A 15547-nucleotide genomic window follows, 5' to 3' on the forward strand; every position below is an offset into this window, starting at 1 on the left:
ATCTGAAAGAGGCTCTTATTTTATTGTATTGTCCTAACTAACATTATCAGTATGTTTTCTGACCCCACAAATTTTGTGCCTGATCATATTGCTTGTTACTACTATTTGCACTCATGCTTCCTAATCATGTCAGAATATGTCCCTGTTCTCCAAACTAAGATGTAAACCTTTATTTCAGATAATGCCTGACTGCCGGGAATTCATATCAGTCAGACATACTGATTTAGAGACCTAGAAAGGATACACAAATATTTAAACAGGAGTAAAGAAAGAGATATATGACTTAGTACATGCTTTGGAGGGCAGGCACATAATCTATTTTACAGTAACCAAAGTAAACCAAAGCCATGAATGTTAAGAATTGAACTGGCAAGAATTCACATCAATTTTCCAATGCATATCAGAGATTTCCTAAGATGACAAATAGTGATTTCTAATCTTAGTCTTCATGGCTAAAGAACATGTAAAATGTAGAGCACTAAGAATAAAGACAAAATCACTGAGATTCAGGAAGGGAGGCAGGACAGAAATTAAAAGCACTGGTTTTGTCTTTCTTCTTCTTCTTTTTTAATGTTTATTTATTTTGAGTGAGAGAGAGAAAGAGGGCTGTGGGGAAGGAAGAATCCCAAACAGCCTCTGTGCTGTCAGCACAGAGCCCAATGCAGGGCTCAATATCACAAACCACGAGATCATGACCTGACCGGAAATCAAGAGTTGGATGTTTAACCTACTGAGCCACCCAGGTGTCCCAAGAGCCCTGGCGTTGCCTTTCAAAAGGCCTGGGTTTGAATTCTGCTCTGCTGTGTATTTGACATGTTAATGTTTATGTAGGCAACTTAAAAACTTTCTGAGCTTTATTTTCTTTAATAATATTTCATAGGATTGTTGTGAATATGAAATGAGACAATGTATATAAAATGCTTACCCAGTCAGTTCCCCACAAGCAGACAGAAACTCAACATATGGTGGAGATTATCTACAAGACCTTTTCTTGATAAAGCATTTTACAATATATTATATGCATTTATATACATGCAAAATTATAAAATGCATTTAGATGTATTTAAAATTTTAAAAACGCTTGACAAAAAGGTACCAACACTGAACCAACAAAGTCTAGAAGCTGTTCTAATTTGTTATAATTTGTTTCTAATTTATAACAATAGCTTTTCTAACCAGTGAATACAACTTTCAATATACATGTTTAAAGCTGTAACTATCCCTTCAAACACTTATTTAGCTGCATCCTACAAACTTTTTATGTTGTCTTTTCACTTTCATTCAATTCAAAACATTTTTTTAATTTCCCTTGTGATGTCTTCTTTGATCTGGGTTACTTAGAAATGTGTTGTTTAATTTTCAGATTTTTGGGGATTTCTCAAATTTCTGTTGTTGCTTTCTAATTAAATTTTATTGTGGTTGGAGAACATACTTTGAATAACTTCAATCCTTTTACAATTATGGAAATTTATTTTAAAGTTTATCATATGGTCTATTCTAGAGAATGTTCCACATACACTTAAAAGAATGTATTTGCTGCTGATGGATAAAGTATTCTATAAATGTCAGTTATATCATGTTGGTTAATAGTGTTTTTCAAATCTTCTATGTCTTTATTAATTTTCCATAAACTTGTTCTATCAATATCAAGAGGCTTGACATTTTGAACTATAATTATTAAGTAGTCCACATCTCCTTTCAATTTTCTCAGTTTTTTGTTTTTTGAATTTTAGGTCCCATTGTTAGGTTCATACATATTTAAAATCATTAAATGTAGTGTAGTGACCCTTTTATCATTATAAAGTGTCCCTGTTTATCTCTACTAATATGGATTTCCTAAAAGCCTATTTTGTTTGATACTAAATAAATAGAGCCAGTCCAGCTCTCTTTGGATTACTGTTTATATGATATGTCTTTCCTATTCTTTTATTCTCAATCTGGTTGTATATTTAAATTTGAAGTGAGTCTCTTGTAGTCAACACATAGTGGAATGATTCTTTGTATCCAGTCTGATACTCTCAATGTTTTCATTGAAGTATTTAGTCTATCTAATGAATTATTTAATGTGATTATTGATATGATTTGATTGTGTCTGTCATTTTGCTGTTTGTTTTCAGTATGGCTCATGTCTTTTTGTTCCTCTGTTCTTTTACTACTGTGGTTTAGGCAAATTCTTTTTGGTATGTCATTTTAATTCCTTTGTTGACTTGGGAGTTTTATGGTTATTTTCTTAGTGTTTCCTCTAGAGGTTAAAATATATATCTTCATTTATCAATTTAACTCATGTTAATACTAAATTTCAGCAAGATATAGCACCTTTGTTCCTATATAACTCCATTTTTCCCCCTTTCCTTTGTACTATTATTGTCATATATGTTATATTAATGTTATAAACTCAGTAATACAGTGTTATAATTATTACTTTATACAATCTGATGATTTTTTTAATTGAGAGAAGAAAAAGAAAATATATATCTATACGTTCTTTTATAGTTACCCACATAGTTACTTTTTCCAGTGTTCTTCATTTCTTCCTATGGACTTGCCTTATTGTATTATTTTCTATCCTTACCTATTTTTTATAAGGCTGGTTTGCTAAGAATAAATTCTCCCAGTCTTTGTTTATCTGGGAAATGTTCTCTTTCTTGTAGGGTGATATTAGTGAGCAAAAACATATATATATTAGTGAACAAAAATCTCTGTGTAAAAATTTTAATTTTTTCAATTTTACCAAATGCTTTTTTTTTTCAATATATGAAATTTATTGTCAAATTGGTTTCCATACAACACCCAGTGCTCAACCCAAAAGGTGCCCTCCTCAATACCCATCACCCACCTTACCCTCCCTTCCACCCCCCATCAACCCTCAGTTTGTTCTCAGTTATTAACACTCTCCTATGCTTTGGCTCTCTCCCACTCTAACCTCTTTTTTTTTTTTCCTTCCCCTCCCCCATGGGTTTCTGTTAAGTTTCTCAGGATCCACATAAGAGTGAAACCATATGGTATCTGTCTTTCTCTGTATGGCTTATTTCACTTAGCATCACACTCTCCAGTTCCATCCACGTTGCTACAAAAGGCCATATTTCATTCTTTCTCATTGCCACGTAGTATTCCATTGTGTATATAAACCACAATTTCTTTATCCATTCATCAGTTGATGGACATTTAGGCTCTTTCCATAATTTGACTATTGTTGAGAGTGCCGCTATAAACATTGGGGTACAGGTGCCCCTATGCATCAGTACTCCTGTATCCCTTGGGTAAATTCCTAGCAGTGCTATTGCTGGGTCATAGGGTAGGTCTAGTTTTAATCTTCTGAGGAACCTCCACACTGCTTTCCAGAGTGGCTGCACCAATTTGCATTCCCACCAACAGTGCAAGAGGGTTCCCGTTTCTCCACATCCTCTCCAGCATCTATCGTCTCCTGATTTGTTCATTTTGGCCACTCTGACTGGCGTGAGGTGATATCTGAGTGTGGTTTTGATTTGTAGTTCCCTGATAAGGAGCGACGTTGAACATCTTTTCATGTGCCTGTTGGCCATCCGGATGTCTTCTTTAGAGAAGTGTCTATTCATGTTTTCTGTCCATTTCTTCACTGGGTTATTTGTTTTTCGGGTGTGGAGTTTGGTGAGCTCTTTATAGATTTTGGATACTAGCCCTTTGTCTGATATGTCATTTGCAAATATCTTTTCCCATTCCGTTGGTTGCCTTTTAGTTTTGTTGGTTGTTTCCTTTGCTGTGCAAAAGCTTTTTATCTTCATAAGGTCCCAGTAATTCATTTTTGCTTTTAATTCTCTTGCCTTTGGAGATGTGTCGAGTAAGAGATTGCTACAGCTGAGGTCAGAGAGGTCTTTTTGTGCTTTCTCCTCTAGGGTTTTGATGGTTTCCTGTCTCACATTCAGGTCCTTTATCCATTTTGAGTTTATTTTTGTGAATGGTGTGAGAAAGTGGTCTAGTTTCAACCTTCTGCATGTTGCTGTCCAGTTCTCCCAGCACCATTTGTTAAAGAGACTGTCTTTTTTCCATTGGATGTTCTTTCCTGCTTTGTCAAAGATGAGTTGGCCATACGTTTGTGGGTCTAGTTCTGGGGTTTCTATTCTATTCCATTGGTCTATGTGTCTGTTTTTGTGCCAAAGCATGCTGTCTTGATGATTACAGCTTTGTAGTAGAGGCTAAGTCTGGGATTGTGATGTCTCCTGCTTTGGTCTTCTTCTTCAAAATTACTTTGGCTATTCGGGGCCTTTTGTGGTTCCATATGAATTTTTGGATGGCTTTTTCTAGTTTCGAGAAGAATGCTGGTGCAATTTTGATTGGGATTGCATTGAATATGTAGATAGCTTTGGGTAGTATTGACATTTTGACAATATTTATTCTTCCAATCCATGAGCAGGGAATGTCTTTCCATTTATTTATATCTTCTTCAATTACCTGCATAAGCTTTCTATAGTTTTCAGCATACAGATCTTTTACATCTTTGGTTAGATTTATTCCTAGGTATTTTATGCTTCTTGGTGCAATTGTGAATGGGATCAGTTTCTTTATTTGTCTTTCTGTTGCTTCATTGTTAGTGTATAAGAATGCAACTGATTTCTGTACATTGATTTTGTATCCTGCAACTTTGCTGAATTCATGTATCAGTTCTAGCAGACTTTTGGTGGAGTCTATCGGATTTTCCATGTATAATATCATGTCATCTGCAAAAAGCGAAAGCTTGACTTCATCTTTGCCAATTTTGATGCCTTTGATTTCCTTTTGTTGTCTGATTGCTGATGCTAGAACTTCCAGCACTATATTAAACAACAGCGGTGACAGTGGGCATCCCTGTCGTGTTCCTGATCTTAGGGAAAAAGCTCTCAGTTTTTCCCCGTTGAGGATGATGTTAGCTGTGGGCTTTTCATAAATGGCTTTTATGATCTTTAAGTATGTTCCTTCTATCCTGACTTTCTCAAGGGTTTTTATTAAGAAAGCATGCTGGATTTTGTCAAAGGCCTTTTCTGCATCAATTGACAGGATCATATGGTTCTTCTTTTTTTTTTTATTAATGTGATGTATCACGTTGATTGATTTGCGAATGTTGAACCAGCCCTGCATCCCAGGAATGAATCCCACTTGATCATGGTGAATAATTCTTTTTATATGCTGTTGAATTCGATTTGCTAGTATCTTGTTGAGAATTTTTGCATCCATATTCATCAGGGATATTGGCCTGTAGTTCTCTTTTTTTACTGGGTCTCTGTCTGGTTTAGGAATCAAAGTAATACTGGCTTCATAGAATGAGTCTGGAAGTTTTCCTTCCCTTTCTATTTCTTGGAATAGCTTGAGAAGGATAGGTATTATCTCTGCTTTCAACGTCTGGTAGAACTCCCCTGGGAAGCCATCTGGTCCTGGACTCTTATTTGTTGGGAGATTTTTGATAACCGATTCAATTTCTTTGCTGGTTATGGGTCTGTTCAAGCTTTCTATTTCCTCCTGATTGAGTTTTGGAAGAGTGTGGGTGTTTAGGAATTTGTCCATTTCTTCCAGGTTGTCCAATTTGTTAGCATATAATTTTTCATAGTATTTCCTGATAATTGTTTGTATCTCTGAGGGATTGGTTGTAATAATCCCATTTTCATTCATGATTTTATCTATCTGGGTCATCTCCCTTTTCTTTTTGAGAAGCCTGGCTAGAGGTTTGTCAATTTTGTTTATTTTTTCAAAAAACCAACTCTTGGTTTCGTTGATCTGCTCTACCGTTTTTTTAGATTCTATATTGTTTATTTCTGCTCTGATCTTTATTATTTCTCTTCTTCTGCTGGGTTTAGGCTGCCTTTGCTGTTCTGCTTCTAGTTCCTTTAGGTGTGCTGTTAGATTTTGTATTTGGGATTTTTCTTGTTTCTTGAGATAGGCCTGGATTGCAATGTATTTTCCTCTCAGGACCGCCTTCGCTGCGTCCCAAAGGGTTTGGATTGTTGTATTTTCATTTTCGTTTGTTTTCATATATTTTTTTAATTTCTTCTCTAATTGCCTGGTTGACCCACTCATTCTTTAGTAAGGTGTTCTTTAACCTCCATGCTTTTGGAGGTTTTCCAGACTTTTTCCTGTGGTTGATTTCAAGCTTCATAGCATTGTGGTCTGAAACTATGCATGGTATAATTTCAATTCTTGTGAACTTATGAAGGGCTGTTTTGTGACCCAGTATATGATCTATCTTGGAGAATGTTCCATGTGCACTCGAGAAGAAAGTATATTCTGTTGCTTTGGGATGCAGAGTTCTAAATATATCTGTCAAGTCCATCTGATCCAATGTATCATTCAGGGCCCTTGTTTCTTTATTGACCGTGTGTCTAGATGATCTATCCATTTCTGTAAGTAGAGTGTTAAAGTCCCCTGCAATTACCACATTCTTATCAATAAGGTTGCTTATGTTTATGAGTAATTGTTTTATACATTTGGGGGCTCCGGTATTCGGCGCATAGACATTTATAATTGTTAGCTCTTCCTGATGGATAGCCCCTGTAATTATTATATAATGCCCTTCTTCATCTCGTTACAGCCTTTAATTTAAAGTCTAGTTTGTCTGATATAAGTATGGCTACTCCAGCTTTCTTTTGGCTTCCAGGAGCATGATAAATAGTTCTCCATCCCCTCACTCTCAATCTAAAGGTGTCCTCAGGTCTAAAATGAGTCTCTTGTAGACAGCAAATAGATGGGTCTTGTTTTTTTATCCATTCTGATACCCTATGTCTTTTGGTTGGCTCATTTAATCCATTTACATTCAGTGTTATTATAGAAAGATACGGGTTTAGAGTCATTGTGATGTCTGTATGTTTTATGCTTGTAGTGATGTCTCTGGTACTTTGTCTCACAGGATCCCCCTTAGGATCTCTTGTAGGGCTGGTTTCGTGGTGACAAATTCCTTCAGTTTTTGTTTGTTTGGGAAGACCTTTATCTCTCCTTCTATTCTAAATGACAGACTTGCTGGATAAGGATTCTCGGCTGCATATTTTTTCTGTTTAGCACGCTGAAGATATCATGCCAATCCTTTCTGGCCTGCCAAGTTTCAAAAGAGAGATCAGTCACGAGTCTTATAGGTCTCCCTTTATATGTGAGGGCACGTTTATCCCTTGCTGCTTTCAGAATTTTCTCTTTATCCTTGTATTTTGCCAGTTTCACTAAGATATGTCGTGCAGAAGATCGATTCAAGTTACATCTGAAGGGAGTTCTCTGTGCCTCTTGGATTTCAATGCCTTTTTCCTTCCCCAGTTCAGGGAAGTTCTCAGCTATTATTTCTTCAAGTTCCCCTTCAGCACCTTTCCCTCTCTCTTCCTCCTCTGGGATACGAATTATGCGTATATTATTTCTTTTTAGTGTATCACTTAGTTCTCTAATTTTCCCCTCATACTCCTGGATTTTTTTATCTCTCTTTCTCTCAACTTCCTCTTTTTCCATAACTTTATCTTCTAGTTCACCTATTCTCTCCTCTGCCTCTTCAATCCGAGCCGTCGTGGTTTCCATTTTGTTTTGCATTTCGTTTAAAGCGCTTTTCAGCTCCTCGTGACTGTTCCTTAGTCCCTTGATCTCTGTAGCAAGAGATCCTCTGCTGTCCTCTATACTGTTTTCAAGCCCAGCGATTAATTTTATGACTATTATTCTAAATTCACTTTCTGTTATATTATTTAAATCCTTTTTGATCAGTTCATTGGCTGTTGTTATTTCCTGGAGATTCTTCTGAGGGGAATTCTTCCGTTTGGTCACTTTGGATAGTCCCTGGAGTGGTGAGGACCTGCAGGGCACTTCCCCTGTGCTGAGGTGTATAACTGGAGTTGGTGGGCGGGGCCACAGTCAGACCTGATGTCTGCCCCCAGCCCACCACTGGGGCCACAGTCAGACTGGTGTGTGCCTTCTCTTCCCCTCTCCTAGGGGCAGGATTCACTGTGGGGTGGCATGGCTGTCTGGGCTACTTGCACACTGCCAGGTTTGTGGTGCTGGGGATCTGGCATATTAGCTGGGGTGGGTAGGCAAGGTGCGTGGGGGCGGGAGGGGCTGGCTTAGCTCGCCTCTCCTTAGGTGATCCACTTCAGGAGGGGCCCTGTGGCAGCGGGAGGGAGTCAGATCCGCTGCCAGAGGTTTGACTCCACAGAAGCACAGAGTTGGGTGTTTGCGCTGCATGAGCAAGTTCCCTGGCAGGAACTGGTTCCCTTTGGGATTTTGGCTGGGGGATGGGCGAGGGAGATGGCGCTGGCGAGCGCCTTTGTTCCCCGCCAAGCTGAGATCTGTCATCGGGGGGCTCAGCAACTCTCCCTCCCTTTGTCCTCCAGCCTTCCCGCTTTCCGTGGAGAGCTGTTAACTTATGACCTCCCAGACGCTAAGTCGCTAAGTCGCGCTTGCTGTCGGAACACACTCCATCCGGCCCCTCCGCTTTTGCCAGCCAGACTCGGGGGGCTCTGCTTGGCCAGCAGGCTGCCCCTCCGCCCTGGCTCCCTCCCGCCAGTCCGTGGAGTGCGCGCCACCTCGCCACCCTTCCTACCCTCTTCTGTGGGCCTGTCGTCTGCGCTTGGCTCCGGAGACTCCGTTCTGCTAATCCTCTGGCGGTTTTCTGGGTTATTTAGGCAGGTGTAGGTGGAATCTAAGTGATCAGCAGGACGCGCAGTGAGCCCAGCGTCCTCCTACGCCGCCATCTTCCAACCTCCTCCTCAAATGCTTTAAACACACACACACACACACACACGCACACACACACCTCTAAATCCATCACAGAATCTTTGAACATTATCTTTTTTTTTTTTTACCTCAACAGAATGTGTAAAGGGGTTTCTAGATAAAACTTTACATGTGAAAACAGGAGATCCATAGTCTTATACATGTATACATGCATACACACACTCTTTAAGAGGAAGAAAAATACACGATAAGAGTGTGAATTGGGTCAGACTTAATTTCTTACAAAGCTTATATAAAAGAATACTACATGAATCTTTATTTCACCTTAGCTTTCATTTAATTTATTTTTCTAACATTTATTCATTTTTGAGAGACAGAGAGTGAGCAAAAAAGGGGCAGAGAGAGAGGGAGACACAGAATCCAAAGCAGGCTCCAGGCTCTGAACTGTCAGCACAGAGCCAGATGTGGAACTCAAAGCCACAAACTGTGAGATCATGACCTGAGCTGAAGTCAGACGCTTAACTGAGCCACCCAGGAGCCCCTCACCTTAACTTTTAAAGGAGAGTTACTAGAGACAGAATTCATGATTGTTATGTTTCTTTCCTCACTCTGCCTTCTGGTCTCTACTGTTTCAGATTAAGAATTGAGCCATTAATTGCATTGTTGTTCCCCAATTTGGGATGAGTTGTTTTTCTCTTGCTACTTTCAAGATTTTCTATTTGTCTTTAGTGTTCAGTAATTTTACTGTATGTGTAGATGGAGATTTTTATGTTATCTTACTTAGAGTTTGTTGAGGTTTATGGATGTGTAGATTTATGTTTTGCATCAGATTTATGAAATCTTCAGTCATTATTTCTTCAAGTATTTTTTCTGCCTCTCTTCTCCTTCTGGGATTCTCATTACATGTTAGTGTGTTTAATCTTGCCTCATAGGTCTCTGAGGTTCTGTTCATATTTCTTCAATGTTTTTTTTTTCCCTCTCTATTGTTTAGATTGGATACTTCCGATTGATCTATCTTCGAGTTCCCTGATTCTTTCTTCTGCCATCTCAAATCTACCCATTTGGTTAACTCTTTATTTCAGCTATTGTGCTTTTAAATTCTAGAATTTTCATTGATTCCTTTTTTATTTTTCTGTTTCTATATTGAGAATTCCTATTTGAGGGCAATGGTCATTATACTTTCATTTAACTTTTTAAATACATTGTAAGCACCACTTTGAAGTCTTCATGTGCTAAATATAACCACTGTGTCTGCTCAGACTCAGCTTCTATAGATCTTTTTCCCCTTCAGTATCGGTCACATTTTCCTGTTTCTTTAAATATCTCATGATTTTTTTTTTGAAAACTGACATTTTATTTTTATTTCTAATGTTTATTTATTTTTGAAAGAGAGAAAGACAGAATGTGAGTGGGGGAGCAGCAGAGAGAAAGAGAGAGAGGGAGACACAGAATCTGAATGAAGCAGACTCCAGGGTCCGAGTTGTCAGCACAGAGCCCAACATGGGACTCCACCCACAAACCATGAGATCATGACCTGAGTCGAAGTCAGATGCTCAACTGACTAAGCCACCCAGGCACCCCTGAAAACTGACATTTTAGACCATATATTGTAACACCTCTGGATTTTTTTTTCCAATAAGGTAGCTGTTGTTTTTAGTAATTTACTTGGACTTAATCTGTAGAATCTATCTTCCTGAGATGTGCAACTACTGATGTCTCTGCTCAGTTTTTTTTTTTTTAATTCTTATTTTATTTTTCTGCCTATCTTCCTATGGATTTCTCTGCCTATCTTCCTATGGATTGTCCTGTGTCTGCGTGGCTTACTAGCAAGTCAATGGTTCACCCACTGCTGATAGATCTGTGTGTATGTTGAAGTCAGTATTCAAAGTTCAGGCAGTTTCAAGTCTCTCTGGGCTATTACTTTACTATGGATCTTCCTGGGTGTCCTATAAACATAAGCATACTTTCCCATTAAGCCACAGAGGTATGGAGAACTTATCTAGCCTTTCTGTGATTCTCTCATTTCCAGCAACTCCTTGTTAAGTTTTCAGCTAGTCTATCACCTACTATAACTGGGACTCTAAATTCAATTTAACAAAGCTATGGGAATTCACCATTTATTTCCTATCACATGTGCTACTTTTACTGATAAGGCTGCCAACAGTGGGTTTTGGCCCTCCAATCCAAATCAAGTCAGCCCCTTTTAATAGTAAAGCTATTGGTTTTCATAGGGTGTCATGCCCTGGTAAGGCTACCGTACTGACCAAGTTTTTGGAGTGGGTATGTGGGAGGAACAGTTCCAGGAAAGAAAGCTGTAGTTTCTCTGTAGACTCCCACTTTTGTCACCCAAATTTCTAGAAGCTTTCATGAATAAATACTTCTAAATTTCTTGTTTGTCTCTGGTTGATTTGCAGAGCCCTAAAAACAGTTGTTTTTGATCAATTTTTTGTTTTTCCCATTTTATACTTGTTTTTTGGGGAAAAAGACTTATTGAACTCCTCATTTTGCTATCATGGAGTCCTGCCTCTGAATAAAACATTTAAATCAATTGTTTCAACATGTATCAACAGTGGGTTTTTTTTTTATGTTCACCCTGTTTACTTCTCCTCGACAAATTTTAAATATTTTCTGCCGAAAAAAATTTGCTTTTTCATGACTTTATTCTAATGATGAAAAAGATCTCTTAAAGATGATTATGAGAGTATCATGACTTACATTTCTTGTCTTTTTCTGAGACTTTTTCTTACATCTTTAGATTCACATAAAATATACAGTAGTGTTGGGATGTCTGAAACTCAGGGGTGTTAACCATTTGTTGTTTAACTACTTCCTTTGTCTCAAAAAAATCATGAAAATAAATGATTATTGTATGCCAAATTTTAGTTGCACATTTTGACATGTGATTTCTTCAGTATTATAAAGTATTCTATTTATTAAAACCTTATGTATACTTAAATAAATTTCACAAAATTTGAAAACGAACTCCACAAAAATAGCGACATGAAAAAATTATTAATCACTAGGAAAATATAAATTAATGCCACAGTGAGATACTACCATGTATCTGCTAGAGTACAAATCTGTGAAGCAACTGGAATTCTCACACATATCTAGTAGGAATTTAAAATAATATGACCACTTTGGGAAATGGTTTGGCAGTTTCTTCTGGTTAAACATATACTTATCATATAACCTACTCTTAGGTATTTGCCTAAGAGAAGTAAAAGCATATGCCCACACGAAGATTTCTATAGGAATGTTTATATTCCTATATACCTGTAGGTATATTCATAATAATCCCAAACTGATAACAACCCAAAAAAATAATCAATCAGAGAATAGATAAATAAATTGTGATATATCTATACAATAGAATACTACTTAACAATAAAAAGTCACAAACTATTTTACACAGTTATGTGGAGGAATCTGAAAAACACTAAACTGTGCAAAAAAGACTATATATACTGTGACATTCTAATTATACAAAATTCTAGAATAATAAAAAAAATCTATAGTAACTGAAAGGATATCAAGGGTACCTGGGCATGAGGAGAGGAGGATTATCTGCAAAAGAGCATAAAGGAAATTTGAGGGGTGAAGAGGATGAAAATGTTCTATATCTCAACTATGGTAGTAGTTATACAGGTCTATATATTTGTAAATACTCATTGAACTATCCTTTTAATATGGTTGCTTTTTACTACACATAAACTATGCCTCAATAATGATGTACATAAACTAATCAGCACAGATGCTAGCACATAGTAAGCACTTCACAAATGTACTGATGTTTGTGGTGAAATAACATTAGTATGTCAGAGACTCATTCTTTTTCCTGCCTGAAGAACTGGAACTGCAAATTCTCCAGTGGTTTCCAAGCCCCTTGAATATGAAAAACCAGGGTGTAGGGGCACTTACTCCACAAGGAAATGGCAGGCAGGTAGAGGCTTAGCAAGGATTAGGTTATGGGGAATTTTTGCTTTCGCTACTGCTGCTGCTATTGCATTTTTATTTAATTTTGTCCTTGTGTTTTTGCTAAGTTGGTGAGGTTTCTTATACATGTCTTGAGAAAGGAGATACTGTGGTCAGTGGAAATTTGAAAGTTTAGGCTCTCGTCTGTCTCTGGAGATCTGCCCAAATTCGTTAACTCTTTGAGCTTCACTTTTTAAAAACCTGTTGCTCTGTGATCCTTAAGATCTCTTCCAATTTAAAACTTCAAAGTTTCTAGGAACACACATACTTATTGCAAGTAATGTCTGCAAAAGTAATTCAACCTCCACTTTTCTGAATCTCTTTCCCTCTTTTAGTGCATTGTAATTCTGGACTCTCTCTGCCATACTCCTTTTGTCTACAATTAAATCTTTAATTATGTCCCATTTCCTCAGAGTGTTGCTAGGCAATAGGAAAGAATTCATTGATCTGTTACTACCTAAAAAAAAAAAAACAAAACTAAAAACTTAGTGGCTTAAAACAACAACATTTATTTTGCTCATGAATCTGCAATTTTAGGGCTCAGCAGGGACAGCTCATCTCTGTCTCACTTGGCAGCAGCTGGGGCAGTTTAAAGGTTGGAATCCTCTGAAAGATCCTCATTCACATGCCTAACGCCCGGACTGGAAACTTTCAGACAGCCAAAGGCTGGAAGAGCTAGAGACCCGAGTATCTTTAAGTCCATGTTTCCTCTGCACATGGTCTTTCCAGCATGGTAGCTTCAGAGTAGCTGAATTTCTTACACGTTGGTTCAGGATTCAAAATATGCATAGGGGGTGGGAGAGGTGGTAGGAGGGGGACAGAGAATGAGCTCTGGGCAGAAGCTGTGTTGCCTTCCCTACCCTTGTTTGAAAAGTCACATAGTGTCAGTTCTGCATGAGTCACTAAGCCTGCCCTATATTTAAGGAAAGGAGATATAGATTCCACTGTTTGATGGTAAGAGTGTTAAGGAATTTAAGGACAAGTTTTAAAATCATGGCCAACGAGTTTGAATTAAGGTGTTTACAAATAAATAGCTGAAGGGATTTCCCCTTCATCTTCCACTGGCCCATCAAGATCACTACTGTCTTACCTCAGAGGGGGTGCTTTAGGCATTATGATGGCCCACGGTGGAAGGGAAAACATTTGGAACCCCTAAGTCACAACAAAAAAATCTATTCCTAGTGTACCCCTCAAAAGTCAACTGGGAGGAATGATTTGGAAATCTCAGTTCTGCTTGCAGCTGGAAAGGAAGGGCAGGCTGTCGACTATGTTTTACCTCAGTGGAGGGTCAGAGAAACATGTATTTCATCCAAACTCTATCAACAAAAAATATACTGAGGAGCACATGAAGAGTTTTAAATGTAGCACCTCATACAGTGTAAAAACTGTTCATTCTGTGACTAAAGCCAAATAAATAGAGCAGATGTCTGGGTAAATACAGCACATTTATGGCATAGATCCAATAGTGATGGCAGATCTTAAATAAAGAGCAGGATTTCAAACTTCTTGCCCCATGCCCAGTGAACTTGCTGAACTTCCCAGACTTTTCTGCCAGAGTATCAGAGAAAAGTCTTCATCTCCCAGCATCTGAGATAGTTGCTGTAATGCTTCTCTCCAAGGAGAATTTTTTTTGAATTTTTACTTCTAATTAAAAAGTATTCATGTGATATTTGCATTGTATGCCATACTTTATCAGTTTTTTAAGAAAACAAATATGATTTTACCCCAAATTGCACAGGTAAAACTGATACCCTGAGAAGATGAACTATGTTTATAGTCTTATACTATTTCCTAACCTACATTCAGGTACTGTAAGCACCATCTGGAAATATAATTTTAATGTTTGATTTTTTATACATTCTGGCTTCACATTGACCATATAAATTGTAAATCCTTAAGTTTTGTTTACATTTACCAAACAGAAATCAAACACTACATTAGCTTATAAGTTATTAGAATTGTAGACCTCAAAGATATAAAGGATTCTTTATACCATCTGATGTAACTTTTTATCTTTCAAATAAATATCTGAGCCTGAACATATATAATAACCTCCTTAAGTCATGGAGCTATCCAAACACAAATAATAAATTATTCTTGGCCATATATAATTTCCCACATAAATACTTGTTTTTTTTTCCATTTGGTGCTTCCATTTTATATACCACTATTTAGGGTTACCTTTATTTTTCCCCATTTTATATATTTTAAGAATATATTTTATATAATATACAGGTGTAAGGGAGAGTATTCATGCTGCAACAATGGTGGAGCAGCTTGTGTTAGACTAATCTCCTTGCCAAAGGCAATTATAAACTACAACAATTTATAAAAACCAGTTGTTTGTAGGCCCTGGAGAACAATTGAAGCAGGCAGAAATGGGCCTGATACTATCTTGGATGTAAGGGAAACTCATTAGATGAGATACACATTTAACTTTCACTTATGAGCTTCATTTTCTGGAAACATGGGAGATAGCAAGAAATGAAACTTACAGGACTTGAGGAGGACTGAGTATATTTTTAACATGAGATGAATGCATATAATTTCTGGCTAGAGGGTGGACTATGGCAGATTAAATATGATCCCATCCCATCAAAAGGGAGGGTCTCTCTCCTTTCCCTTTGAATCTGGGTGAGCTCTGTGCTGCTTTCACCAATAGCATAAAATGGAAGAGATGGTAACCCAGTTTCCAGGTTAAAACCTTATTTCTCTTGGGGCATCTGGGTGGCTCAGTTGGTTAAGTGTCCAACTTCGGCTCAGGTCATGATCTCACAGTTTGTGGTTCGAGCACCATGTCAGGCTCTGTGCTGGCAGCTCAGAGCCTGGAGCCTTCTTCAGATTCTGTGTCTCCCTCTCTTTCTGCCCCTCCCTCCCCTGCTTGCACTCTGTCTCTCTCTCTCTCAAAAATAAATAAACATTAAAAAAA

The sequence above is a fragment of the Panthera onca genome, chromosome D1 (assembly GCF_046562875.1).
Source record: "Panthera onca isolate mPanOnc1 chromosome D1, mPanOnc1 haplotype 2, whole genome shotgun sequence".
NCBI lineage: Eukaryota > Metazoa > Chordata > Mammalia > Carnivora > Felidae > Panthera > Panthera onca.